The sequence below is a fragment of the Gasterosteus aculeatus genome, chromosome 13 (assembly GCF_964276395.1).
Source record: "Gasterosteus aculeatus chromosome 13, fGasAcu3.hap1.1, whole genome shotgun sequence".
NCBI classification, from domain to species: domain Eukaryota; kingdom Metazoa; phylum Chordata; class Actinopteri; order Perciformes; family Gasterosteidae; genus Gasterosteus; species Gasterosteus aculeatus.
The window spans coordinates 8,150,759-8,164,608 of NC_135701.1; positions in this window are offsets into that span (position 1 = coordinate 8,150,759).

Below are 13,850 nucleotides of genomic sequence, written 5' to 3' on the forward strand. Positions count from 1 at the left end.
TCTGAAGAATAGCTTGATTTAAGACGGTCCCACCTCCTGAATTCGTGTGACTTTGTGCTAAACACACAGGTACCTGCTCACCTTTAAATGATGTCAAGTCAAAATAGGCAAATCACTGCCGTATCTTGCTTTGTCTTTGTTTTGTTTTCTCGAGTGTCTCTGCTGCTTTTCATCTGCTATTACTATTACTCTCCAGATGCTCACGGGAAGCGTCCACCCAGATAAGACCTAAGAAAATACGTTGCTATACAAACATTATCACAGTCAGGACCTTCTACTTAAAACCTTTATCTGGGGCCTCAAAACCAGAAATCTTCAAGCACCACAACAATGACAAATCCTACAAATGGGATTTCTAAAAAGTCAACTCATCTGTGGTAAATTGTGACTCCGATAACTACGATTTTTCTTAGAATCAATACGGTGCAGTGTGAAAATAAGAGGTGAAATAGCTGTACTGGTTGTTTTATAGAGGCGCTGGGCTGCAGCTGCCACGACACAGATGAATGATTGAGGATGACTGACGCACGTCTGCTGTGTAAGCTTCACACATTTACAAATAAACCTTCCACTGGCCAAATATGACACAATAACTGTTGACGAACTGTCTTGCCACTTACTGTTAACCATTCGCTGGGACAATAGCTGTTTGTATTCCTTTAAGGGGGAAGTGAACAGGAACACATCCTACGGGATATCCTTTGTTTGGCCTGGCAGGCGAAATGGGAAACATAGGCCTGATGAGTTGGAGAATTACGAAGGAGGAGGAGGAGGACTCCTCAAAAGATCCCTAGTGTAACAATAGGACTATTTAGTATTTTGAAAATGGGTACATAATAAGCACCCCTGTAAAGCCTTAAAGCTTGATACGGCCTGTGAAACAAATAAAGAAAAGCCATTTTTATTATTTTAACACGCAGAAGGCATTGCTGGTGCTACATACATGATGTCATACAGCTGATGTCATGGTGTCAGACGTTGGTTCCCTTCAAGATTCCGAGATGAATCTAAGAGGCTAAAAGATAGTAAATATGTAAATGGTAATAAAGTTGGCAGCCATTGTAATGGCCGGTCACATGTCATTAAGAAAGCAAATGAGCTTTCTGTGATGAAGGAGCCAAGATAATTATTTATTACGTTTTGCTTGTGAAATACCAGCTGCTTTCACTTCTTCGGGCCTTGAAGTACCAGCTATTTCAGATTAAAATAGTCTTTCAACTGAACATCTTTTAATGATTTAATGATTCTGAAATAACAAAACAAACAACAAAAACAAGTTCCAATACTAAATTGTGTCGTGAAGCCTAACTAACCATTTTAAATGGAAATGAAAATTAGGATTTTTGTCCTGACAAGACAAATTGTAAGCCTTTCAGAAGGTCTACAACATCTGTAGGATGACTTAGTGCCGTCCAGATGGGTCTACCTTCCGTGCCGTGCAGCCGGTGTCATCATGCGGCTCTGCAGAGTTCACCTGTGTGACCACATTGGCTCGGCGCACACAGACAAACAGCTTACTCACCATCACTTCACTCATGACTGAAAGTAATTGTAGGTTTTGTTGGTGCATCTGTGTGTGTCAACTAAAAGCCCACCTGGAGACTCATATCAAGGCTTGACTAAAACCTTTTAAACGTAGCTGCCATGTGCTTTGGCTTCGCACACACCGCTTCACAGCAGCACAGTGATTCATTGGATTTATCCCCCGTCATTAGGCCTTTGTGTTTTCTTTCTTTCTGAATGCTGTAAGACTTTCCCTTATTTGGCTCTGACGCTTCACAGACATGCAGCTCATGCGAACAAAAATCAAAGCTTTATTTGCCTGTAATATATGTTTTAAAGGCAAACAAATAACATTTTAAATACCTGAGCAGGTTTAAAATCATGATTAAAGATGTGCTGTCCTTATGTATATGGAGTTGTGGAAAGAAACAAAGTACATTTTTCAACTGCTGTGTACTGACGAAATTTAACTGCAGTACAGTTTTGAAATGTTAACAGTCACAAGTAATGGTTGCATTGATAGTGTGGTATTGCTCCCTCAGTATGTGTATATGTGTATGTATGTGTATCTGAAGAACTGGGTGTGTTAAAGGACAGTGAGCGAAACTCACCTCTGTCTGCTTTTAACGAACACAGATGCTGAGGTGGACCCACTAGCAGGGCCCTGAGTAGGAATAAACAGCTGTTCTAAATAGAATAAAATACTGTTATTGTTCTGTTACTGTCATTATCAGCCTGTGGATTTGGCTGGATGCCGTCTATAGCACTTTGCATGAACAATTGTAGCTCTCTCAAAACTACCGATAATTAGGTATTATTGATTCAAAGTATTCTCCTTGAAAACCCCTCATATTCAAAAATACCCTCTCCTTTGGAAACCGTGTACAAAATTTGGCACTTCCAGCTTCATTTCTCATCACCAGAGGTTGTCGCTTGATAGAAAATTCACAAGCAGGCTTTTGCAACAGTATATACAAGTCCAGACAAGACCAAGACCAGTCTAACCCTCAAACCTCCCATATCAAGAATGAGGAAGTTACTTCATGCAGTCTGTTTGCATTGCAGTATTATTTTTTTTCTTCCGATCACAAAAAGCCTTGTTCATTGTTTCTCATGTTTCTTGATGTGATTATCCAAAACTGAGAAAATGATACTCAGGAACACTGGGAGATGCATAAGTGTCTGAAGTCACACGCTGAGTCTTCTAAATATAAACAGCAGGCTCGTGCAGTTGTCACAGATCTCAAATGGGAATGCAGACGCCGAGAGGAAGACACACATGTACGTCAGAGCCTTTCCTCCAAACTCCACAGTATTTTTACTTCCTTTTGACGTATTTTGCACTGAAGTATTTTCAGATTTGCAAAAAACACAATGATTATCTTCATGTCATTTTGGTTTCCGTCTCTGAATTTCCCCCATAATACAGAGAATGGTAAGTAATAAAGTGGAGGATTCTTGGTGATTTCCTCTTTCATTCAACACCTGGAAATGAAAGCCGCCACTGAGCACATTTCTACGCTGTTTATTAAAAGCTTCCGTCTGTTATTGTTCAATCTTCTTATTCGTCGTGAGTCATCCCTCGATCACTTGACTCACAAATGTTGATGGCACGATGCAGCCGGCGGTTTCTTTCTTCCGGATTTATACGCACCAATGATGTCATTGCTGTGCAGTCACAGTCACAAAATCAGATCACGTTTACGCGTCTATTCATTGGAGGGAGACTATTTTCCAGCTGGCGGTATAATTCAAACTTGAAGAGTAGGCGTTTGGCTTGTCTATCACTCTCTCTCCTTTGCTGCTACTCAAAATAGGTGAAATCCCCTCTCTGATGCACTGGCTAGACGGCGCGATACGACCAAGACTGACCTCAGTGTTTGTGTCGCTGCCTCGGCCAGAGACCTCGTGGGAATGTGGATTTTGAAATACACAGTGAGGCTTGTACTTCTCATTACGTGGCTCAGAGGGGACATTCTTCTTTTTTCTTTTTGGACAAGCCCACGAGTTGTAATACTACACCACAAGCATTAACATTACTCCGACCTAAGGTGAGGTGGACAATACAGTCTCTCAGTTAACCGTAGTGTAACCAGTGTATGATTGATTAAAAGTCTACGTGGGTTTTATTACACGTCGAGGGTAAGAGTTATCATGCTCCCTGCTTCATCGGGTTGAAAAACATGTTTCCTCCACAGGGTTCTTCAATTAAAGATGTGCACGCTGGGTCTGACTGGCTAACATGCTAAATGCTACATTACACATGCGTACTTCCACGTGTTTCTGAATCAATGGAGCTCAAAGTGTTGGAAAACATTGGTGACAGCAGAAGAACAAAGGAACTGAGGAGAATTTGGTTTGATGGTAGAAATTCTCCACGTGCTCACGTAGCTACTCTTTCCACCTCTGTCTAGTGTGAAGTAACTCTAATTCAGTTTTAGCATCACTGTAGCCTCAGGCTCTTATTGATTAATCGAGTAGTTATTTGGTCCTTGAAAAGTTGATCAGTGTTGTTTTGGTCACAAAATAAATACATTCAATTTGTTGTCACAGTGGAGTTAAGAACCTAGAAAATAATCACATTTTAATGCTGCAATACTTAAAATAGGTACTGGATTGTTCGCTGTCAGCGGCTGAAAGTGTGACTGTTGTGGAATGATGTGACTAAAAGATCGTTGGGGGTTTGTTGCCACTGGGTAATTGACTGGAATGACACCGAGATGACGCAGGAGCCTCACAGCAGAAGCCGCGGCTCAGTCTGTACAGCAATCAACTGTCTAAGCAGTGGGGGGAAACTGGAAGTTATATAGCAAGCCAATTTGGACCAAGTGTGTATGTGTGACTGTATGTGTGTGTGGGTGTGTGTGTGTGCGCATGCATGTTAATGAATGTTGTCTCTCTGTTCATGATTATGTTTCTCTCGGAGCAGGTGAGGAAAACACATCAAGCGACTTGAGACTCGCCACAATAATCAGTGTTCGGAGGATTAAAGGATTTCTTCTTATATCTACAACTGCTCAAAATCCTAAAAAAGACCAAAAGTGACTCCTACGAGCTGCACTTGCCTTTACAAAAGGCGGATTGAGAGGCCCAGTGCTAATAGGTAAATACAACCAAATGACAAGGTAGGCATTTGTTTGAACAAATGTTCACTCCAGTGGGACACATTATATAATACAGATTTTGAATCAGAGGGGTACTTGTGTATCTAACCGGAAAGTATTTCCAAGATGTTTTCCAACAATAAGGCCCCTGGCCGTAATGACTCCATGATACTCACATACGCTCCTCTGGAAGGGGTCTCTCTGATCTTCCTAATCTTTAAAACATTGATTTCAGAAGTACTAACGTTTTACTAAGTTTTTAGCATAAACCTTCCTCTTACTTGCCCTAATATCTGTGACTCTGGATTGTTGGAGCTACATCAAAGGTTCTGCAGCTGCATATGGGGGACTGCGTAAGTGATCACACCTTTCCTTCCAGCAGGAAACAAACGGTTGTCTAAGCACGAGGCTTCCTGCAGTCCAAATTAACCCAACAGTTATTTTCCCTGTCAGACTGTTTCCTCAGTTAATGAGCCTTTGCTGGCTTCTTACAATGGAAATGTGCAGCTGCTGGGCCCTCGACTGGCTTGTTATTTCCAGTAAAACTGTTGTTTTTTTAATAACCTTCCTATAATAAACTAATTTAAAAACCAAGTTTAAACTTTTGTTGTTGTTTTTTTCTCAACAACTCGCACACCCCATACCTCACCCACTCGCCCAGGCTCTCTATCTCTCGGTCACACGCAGTGTTTACCCTCCACCAGTGGGTGGAGCGGATTCAGCAGTGCTTCCTGCACAACAGGAAGCGGGGAGCAGGGCGAAAGAGATGGGAAGGGCTCAGAGGAGTTGATGGATAAGCCGATTTTAACCCATTGTCTCCGCTTTCCTCGACAGGTGCACTTGAGAACAAAAAACTGTTTATTTCTCCAAAAGATTTGACATTATTTTGGTGTCGAAGGGTTTTGCGGATTCAAAATTGTGTAGCAGAAAGTTTCTCTTCAACAGAACGGCAATTGAATATGACAGACATCTGGCAACGTGTACTTTAAAGAACATATGATTGTTAATGAGTTTGTAGGAAACACCTTTTCTCACAGATGACAGCAAAGAGTTACCTGTACGTATCACAGGTGCAAATTGGGAACAATTAGTTTTGCATATGGAAGCCGTTGAATTAATCACACAACAAAATAAAAGTCACTACTGAAAAACGTCTTTGTGTGAGGAACAGCAGATATTTCCAAATTTTTGAAGGCATGGCTTTAAATATAGGCACCATAGCCTGTGTAGATAGTAAGTGGGTTTATTTATATATTTAAGAGCGGATGTCACAAAGTGGTTCACAAAATAGAAACACATGAAACGTAGAGAATCAGTGAGTGATATTAAAGGAGACTGTGCTTTTAAGGTTGTATCTCAAATTCAATATTTCATCACGAGGATGCACTTACATTTGCTGTGTGCTTTCATGTTGATGTTTAGCATTTTCAACAACACAAGATATTTCCATTTGATGATGCAGTTGCAGTCAGTGATTTATTTTATATTTAAGTTAATGTGTTGTCATATGTAGTTATGTTTTTATTACAATGTGCACACATGATAACATATTTTTTTGATTCAATGTTAAGTTTTGTTGGCTGCCATTGACCATACCATTGACAAATAAAGCTGTTCCCATTGAACCATTGACTTAAGACAAATGAATCAGACAAAAGGTAAACAAGTTCAACGTTACAGCGGCAAAAGTCATCAACCATATTGAGGTTGCACTTCCTTTAATATGGAAGTGTCTGCTACTCCACTGGTTGTGTTGCAACGGGATCTTTTTCTCTGCTGAAGCTTGATTTCAAGGTGCCGCTGTGGAAAATGTCCAGGCATGTCTGACATGCATGCCGGAATCCAGAGGAATTAATTCCTAAACTGTTTGTCAGGCCACTTAGACAACTTACTTTGCTTTATACTGTCGGTTCGACAAATTCAAAATATTAAACAATAATTGTAAACAGAATTGATTGAAAACAAGATAAATAATGGCTTTAATACCGTTAATCATTTTTTTGTAAGCGTGACAACTTGAGTCTCTGATGCGACCTTCAAGGTCATGCCGCTCTCACCGACCCACGGCTGCAAATTTCTTTGCCACAGGAATAAAATGGCTTTCATCTGGTCGAGGAAGACACAAAGACCTCCGTCTCATGAGGCACTTATTGCCTTTTGCTTTTCCAATGAATTGGATATACAAGCCATAAAATGAAATCTCAAGCAGGAGATATTGGGGCTTGTACAGTTCATGGAGGACTGACAGTGATGCTGTTTGTTTAGATGTGAGTTGCTATCACACGTGAACAGTGTTGTTTGTTCGACGCGAATCAGCCTTTCAAGCCAGACAGGTGGATGAATGAGATGCACAATGTGCTCTTACAGCAGCGGAACAAAACCCCCACTTCAATACTGAATGCAAGTGGAAACATTTCTGAGTATCTAAGCAGTAAAGTTCACAGGGTTCATGCATTGATTATTCTGTGTAGATAAAAAGAGGAACATGTGATGTGGTGGGTCTGATAATGGCCACGTATGAACACGTAGAAAAGGATTACATAAACAGCTGAAAAGTAGAGTCCTCAATATTTAAACATCCTGTTACAGAAGCCTTCTGCATTGGCATCTAGAATAACCTGAGCATCTGTTGTCACCAAATCAACCAGAACTTTAACTGCATTTCAAGGAAGTAACTGATAACAGGCAAAGCGTGTCCGACCAGCTGGCGACACGCGAGTTACGTACGAGGACTGTACTGTGATACGAAGGTGACTGAGATCACACGGTTTGTGGGGGGTGACAAGATCTGACATCTGAGAATCTGAGCCCTGTGCTGTGAACTCAAGCCCCCTGGGACGCCGGGGACAGAGAACCGACTCGTGTTGCGTAAGTGTTTGTAATGCATCTTTGTACGACATCAAACCTTTCGAAAGTCTTGACGGCCAATCGCCTGCGGGTCAGATCTCTGCTGTCGTTTCTCAGAGATGCCTCTTTGCCGCAGCTGACTTGATGGCAAGGGAGTGAAAAACATGGCGCCTGGGCTCCTGCGGCAGCACTGCAATTATCACGTTTCCCCAGCAGGAGCTGAAGCCTCCTGCTTTGCTCGAGTTGGCATTGAAGTGAGAATTAGCATCTTCTGCTCCACTGAACGTTTAAATGTCTTCACAAATGCCATCGTGGTTACCAATGTGGCAATGCTGAGAGGGAGCTCTGTATTTTACGTTTAAAAGCCAACAATGCCACCTAAGGGAATCTCACCCCAGGAATTAACAGGGACCACCAGTCTATGATCGATGACAGCACACAGGTTCGTACAACACAGGCACTGGACGTGATTCTACAAACAAAATTATACAAGTTTATTTTAGAATTAAATTGTCTTAAAATACAAATCACAATCACAGAGTTCAATAAAATGGAACGTTTATGAGTCAGATTACCATGGATGCAACGTGCAAAAAAAAAGGGGGGGACTGAAGGCTCACTGGCAGAGATGACTTGCTGAGGGGGAAGGAGCCTGATGTTCCACCACACATGAAAATAAACCACACACCAACTATTAAACTACCGCTTTAGCTGCAAATCAAACAGAGGCAACAGAGGAATCTATGAAACAGCTGGACGAGGCCCATGTCCATCTAAGCAGTACAGATGACACAGACCTACCTAGGAATTGGATGCTACGCCTAAGGGAAACTGCACCGGCTTGAAGGCCACGCTTCCGCCTCCAACCTCAGTCAGCAGACAGGCAGGCGCCGTCGATGACGCGGAATGGGGAGACACAAAAGACGCTCCGTGCCGCACATGGGACGCCACGCACACGATGCGGCAGCCGCGCTGGGCCCTGCAACAGCCACGCCAGACCAGCCACACTGCCGACGCCAAAGTTCACCCTCGAGAAGAGGTAGGGAGACACACCTGAAGTGGATGGGCTGTTGATTCATGTAGCCTCAGCAGCCCCGGGATCAACCTGACAGGATAATTAATCAAAGCTTAGTGACACACAGTGGGAGGGGGGAGCCTAGAAGGAAAGCCACCTGATGGAAGATGGAAGAAGATGGAGATGGAAGTGAGCGGAGCCACGCTGCCACACCAAGTTACACGAGGCATTGTGTCACAGTGATGCCCAACCCTCCAGAAAACACTGTTTACTTAGAATTTACACGATGGAGTTCCTGACATTCATCATTTATCTTTCATACTAAACTGTTGGGATTTGCTCCCTCTGCAATTCCAGGTCAATCGTCGCACCGATGCGTGTTGTATGCTGCCGTCCTGTTGAAGGCCGTGCGTGCTGCGTCGTGTCGTGATGCGGGACCTATCAAGGCAGACGCGAAGACGGGCCGCGTTAGATGAAGTCTGTCAGCACCGCCTGCACTGCTGCCGGTGCAGCAGCCCTTCCAGGGAGGGAAGCGGGGAAACGGCTCAGACGGTACATGAGGTGGATGGGCAGAGATTTAATGTGTGACGGCTCTGTGTGTGTGTATGTGTGTTTGTTTGAGTGATCACACAGTGATGAATAAAGTGTTCTGCCATAAAGGGGTGCCTCTCTCCAGCGGGCTCAGACAAGAGGAGCAGACAGCCACAGCCCCCCCTTTGCTCAGACCGCCGGGGCTGAACGGAATACTAATGTGCGCAGGCGGCTGAGTGCGAGGCGGAGATAGAAGAGACAGAGTGATGAAGGCAGTGGAGGGAGGAAGAGGAAGCTGGTGTGAGGGGAAAAACACAGGGATGGGAGTTAAAGACCGGGTACGTTAAAGACTCGGTGTGAAGAGAAATACCTAAAAAAAAACACTAAAGGGGAAGAGGACTAGAAATGGTGGAGGAAAGAGGAGGGTCGTGGAGGTTGAAGTATGGATCGTAGATCAAATGCAAAACCTGAGCGAGAGGAGAGAGGAGTGAGAGGAGGGATTGTCGGAGCACCATGCAGCGACGTGTGACGCATTGTTATGCTCATAAACACCTCGTCTTCTCAACGACGTCACTGTTTGGCCAATACACGGTATGTGAGTTTAGTAACTACATCAAACAGAATCAGATACATACGAGTTATAAAGATTGAGAGTTCATGGCATTCTTTACGAGTCCTCGTAAAAGCCAGCATGGGGGGGTTGGCATACGTTTAGATTTGTGTTACTCATTCAGTTTGCACCTCTAGGGGAAAAATCACACGCAGGATATATTTTTGAATGATTACATTGCATGTCACATTAAACATTCACTATTACAGTAGAGAAAAGACATAAGATTTAGTTAAAAGGTGCCGTGCCAAATGTGGCACATTTGTTAGCATAACAAATGTTAGCATTCATACAATATCTCGCCGTGAATCAGGAAAATAGGTTTCACAAAAACATGTGACAATGAAAGATTAAAAGTATCCCGGGGCAACGTGCTGAATACAAATCCTAATGCCACCTCATTTTCCTCTGTGCTTCTGCTCCATTTATCACTTCTACACTCACAACCTCTGAATGCAATGCAAGTTAACAATTCAATAACAAAACAAAGTGATGGATTGTTCAAATCATTCCAAGAGGCAGGGATGGTTGCATAGTTTTGGGGAGAGCATGACGTCGCGCTCACTGCTGAGCTTGCCACTCATTCTTCAGATGACACTTAAATACCAAACAATGTGGGAAGCTGTCGAGCTGCATTTCCCGAATACCAAAGCAGAGACTCTCTTGTTCACTCATTCCAAGCTCTACCATGGCTCTCATTAAGGTTTACATGGTTATATTTATTTAAACCGACGCGCCTGCAGTACTTCTTTTCCATTTAAATTGTGGCAAAGGAAGCAAATGAGACTATATCCAGATCATCAGGTGGTTGCCGTGTGTGATTGCTTAAACAGCTGAAACACGAACATCAAGGTATGCTGAACCTCGGCATGGTCACACGATGGCCTTGGACCGAGGCCCATACTGTCCCACACAAGCTGTTCTGTCAAACATATTTAAACAACTTTACTGTATTTTTTAGGGACCAAATATGCCAAGTTGGTATATCAGACACTCGATTTCTGAATATCAGAAAGCAAAACATGGGGAGGCTCGTGCTTCGGGGACTCACGAGTTCTGAGCCTGTGGCTGGTAGCCAGCTTGTTTGGTAACCAATTATGGTTAAATTGCATTATGGTCAATTTAGGATGCTCAAATGTGGGTCTGAAAGAATGATTCAGTTGCTCTTCAAATTCTTTATCTTCCCATGAAATCAAATTAAATCTTTTCACAGTTACCCGAACGTAATGACCTTATACACCAGGACAAAAGCTCCCGTTGTAAAAGAAAACAAGCTCAGAAATGTGTTCTTCTTAGTATAAAATTCATTTGAAATCAAAATTAATCTCTAAAAATTCAAGCGGGCAAACAGGCAAGTCTGCCTCCCTTGTCACAGCTGCTAAATCCACAGCAGCATCACACTTCCGGAAAAGAAAAGAACGTTATCAGACAATGTCCTCCAGTCTAACCCTGCATTGCTGTGAAGAACGTTACCATGACAAACTCCACTAATGTAAGTCACATCCAGGTTTTTGCTTTCGATCATCATAACCTCGGTTCGGGTCACAGTATCCATGGTGACAAGCACACAGATGATGTAACAAGGAGCTGTTTATTCTTAAGGTCACCTCTGTCAACTACAGCCTCCCCTGCTTACATGGGCTACGTTAGTCAGTGCTGCTAATGATGATGTGAAGTGTTGCACAATAAGCACACTCAACTTGAAATGTTGTGGGAAAACATTGTAGAAACATTATATATAATATAGGATGAAGACGGACAGTGACAGGCTCAGGTAATACCGGTAATGGTAATGATTATACAGATGACTATGAGGATGGGAATGACATATCATTTTAATATTTCTTTCAAGTGGATGCTGCTTTATGCCCAAAAAAGTGTTGTTTACGTTCAGATACGAGGAGTTGATTTGTTTCTCATCACTGGATTTGAAACAGTGATTCTGCAATTTATTCAGAGTGTTTACGTGTTAAATCAAAGCCTCCATTAATGCTGAGGCTGAAGGTCAGTTAATCTGAGCAGCACTGTAGCCTACTGGTGCCTACAGCCTCACACACACACACACACACACACACACACACACACACACACACACACACACACACACACACACACACTTTGTCGAGAGTCATCATAATCAACCACCAAGCAACACTAGCCACCCTTGGCCCATGTGTCCGTTACTTAACACGTTTGGTTTACTCACACACATGCACAGACGCATGGGGACATGTACAAACACAGACACACACACACACACACACACACACACACACACACACACACACAAAGGCACAAGGAGGCTGTGAGTGCACGGATGCATCCTACACACACATAAGCATTATGTCCATGTCCATCTTTTTTCTCTCTTACACCCACACACTCTGACACACTTCTACATTCACACAAGCACCAAAGAGCTTCTACTTAAGTACTGTATTTCAGCATAGTTTTAAGGTAGCGGCACTTTCACCCAATTACATTTCCGGATGAAACATTTTCCATCTTTCTCAACTTAAAGTCAGGCATGACGAACATAACAATTGCCTTATAAAGTACGACGCACAGATAACATAAATGCACAAATGAGTTTCTCTAAAATTTGCATTTGAGTGAGTTTCCTACCAACCATTTGTACTGCCAAAAATGTGATTGCAGGCTTTCTCTCCTCTTTACAGAATGCACTGTTCTTTCCGGTTATCCAGACGGAGTAACGTGTAATTAAAACCAGTTCAGCTGCCCGGAACCTCTTCACAGAGCTTAAAAAGATGCTGCTGCTCTTTCCAATCCACAGTCTCTCTACTTAAAGGTCACACACTCTGCTCTTTGTCTGCTCTCTCCTCCCTTTGTTCCTTTTTGCAGACTTGGTGCCGCATCATCCTTGGCTAATGACAACAGGACTGTTTGTGACCTTTTGTTGCATCCAAGGGAACCTTTCCCAGCGTGTTGAGTACCACTTCTAGATAATTGTTAGATTTCCTGAAACATGTATCTAATATATATTTGTCATCAATGGTCTTTTACTAAGCCAGGGACTTTCTGGTGTGTTGAACTTTCCTCCACTAGCCACAGGGTTCAGGACAACAGGCCCCTCTGTGCGCTGTCTGGCCAGCTGCACTCTATGTTTTAATGAGGACACGTGCATCTCGGTAAACAGAGGCGGGAGCTGAATGATGTGTTAAGGGTCTAGTGCGTGGGTAAACACTATGGGGAGCAGGTCTAGGTAATGCGGGCTACATCAACCCTAGCAGGAGACAAATATTTACAAATTCATTAACCACAGACATGCGGTTTACATGTCATTGTAAAGTGACACTGCTGTCCATGATATAATTTCAGTTCCCTTAACATACTAGTTGAACCCTCTCCCACAGAATCAACAGTCATCACAAAAGTGATGCACTATTACTTGGAGGTGTTGGAGGGAGGCTCTGTTTTATATTTTATTCTACGGTTCTAATGTGCAGGGTAGACTCTAGAGAAGCAATTACAGATTGTGACCTATGTGCCACTAACGAGTTGTAGCTGGATACTGAAGGATAATAATACGAACAATGACTCTTAAGAAGCCTGACTTGAGCTGCTGGTGATTTGAGTCAACAATACATGAAAGCACCTCGCCTGGGAATTGTTGCATATTGGTAAGAACAATCGTCATGAGCAAACATGACTCATACTACACATCAATTGTATATATAGATTGACACCAGGATTTCACATTGATCCCGACCACCTGTCTGACAGTCAGGCTGATGGTGCATTCAAGTGGAACACTGGATATCATTTTAGTGAACAAGAGCAGGAAGGTCAACTTGGGTGAGGCTGGCAGAGAATAACGGCTACGGCAGATGCCAATGCTGTCCAGGGAGCGTCTGTTTACTACCGGGGTATATAATCTTCAAAGAATACCTTTTAAGTATTTTAGCATTTTAGGACGATTGTGCTATATAGGAAGTTAGGAGACGCCAAAGTGCAGAGAAATCATGCATGAATGACATTACATGGAAATCCTTTCAATAGTTGTTGACATAAACCACAACCTGGTGGGGGCACTAGAAGAAAAGTCGGGGATCATCATCATCATACCTGTCATATATCGAGTGATGGTTCTGTCTAAACACAGGCTGTCGTACTATCCTGCAGGTAGCATAAGGACCTCCCTGAGGGAGGGGTCCTTCATGTTGATCATTTTACTGTTTGTTTCCCACGTTATTGCTTCGGTCCTCCAGCTGCGCACAGT